Source organism: Nannospalax galili, unplaced genomic scaffold, assembly GCF_000622305.1.
Source record: "Nannospalax galili isolate Female #2095 unplaced genomic scaffold, S.galili_v1.0 scaffold1341, whole genome shotgun sequence".
Taxonomy (NCBI): Eukaryota; Metazoa; Chordata; class Mammalia; order Rodentia; family Spalacidae; genus Nannospalax; species Nannospalax galili.
The window spans coordinates 12,011-13,405 of NW_008344981.1; positions in this window are offsets into that span (position 1 = coordinate 12,011).

Genomic DNA, 1,395 nt, shown 5'->3' on the forward strand with positions numbered 1-1,395 from the left:
GTGACTTCTAAGTACGATAACTGTATATAAGAGATTTTGAGTATAATACCATGGGATTACTGTGAATATGAACTCGTCTAAGGAACAGCCAGAGGAAGATCGTATACCAAATCTTAGAAAACATCAGCAAAAACATACTGGAGAGAAACCCTACAGATGTGAAGGATGTGGCAAGTCCTTTTCTCAAACGTCAATTCTTAGAGCACATCAGAGAATACATACTGGAGAGAAACCCTACAGATGTGAAGAATGTGGCAAGTCCTTTCATCAAATGTCAGATCTGAGAGTACATCAGTGGATACATACTGGAGAGAAACCTTACAGATGTGAAAAATGTAGCAAGTCCTTTAGTCGAGTGTACGTTCTTAGAGTACATCAGAGAATACATACTGGAGAGAAACCCTACAGATGTGAAGAATGTGGCAAGACCTTTAGTCAAATGTCACTTCTTAGAGTACATCAGCGAATACATACTGGAGAGAAACCCTACAGATGTGAAGAATGTGGCAAGACCTTTAGTCAAATGTCACTTCTTAGAGTACATCAGCGAATACATACTGGAGAGAAACCCTACAAATGTGAAGAATGTGGCAAGTCCTTTGTGGAAGTATCAGCTCTTAGAATACATCAACGAATACATACTGGAGAGAAACCCTCACAGATGTGAAGAATGTGGCAAGTCCTTTAGTCAAATGCCCATTCTTAGAGTACATCAGCGGATACATACTAGAGAGAAACCCTGTAGATGTGAAGAATGTGTGAGTCCTTTATGCTGAGCTCAACTTATAAGATACATAAGAGAACTCATATTGGAGAGAATCTCTACAAATGTGAGGAATATAAGAAGTCCTTTAAAAATATGCCTCACCTTAGAGCACATCATGTAATCTGTACTTGAGAGAAACCCTACAAATGTGAAGCATGTGACAAGTTCTTTAGTTGTATATCAGATTTAAGATTTCATCAGAGAATTCATGCTGGAAAGTAACCATTTTGATAAGACTGAGAGCTCAGCACACATTAGACACCAGAGAATTCATACTGGAGAGAAACCCCACAAATGAAAAGGGTTTGAGAAGTCCATTACTTGTATTTCAACTCTTAGAGAACATCAAAGAATTTACAATAAAGCTAGACACTGCAATATAAGGAATGTGCCAATTCCTTTAATCATACGTCAAATGGTAGCAGTTATCAAAAACTCATACTAAAGAGATACTTAAATATTGTTCAGAATATGGTACATCCTTTACCCTGGGCTCAATCCTTAGAAAACAAAACAGAATCCATGCTAGAGGAATATGTCTAAAGTTCTGAAAATTATTGAAACTCTTGTATTTATATATTGCAAAACTTCATAATGTACTATGAAGGAAAACTTAGAATTAAGTAGAA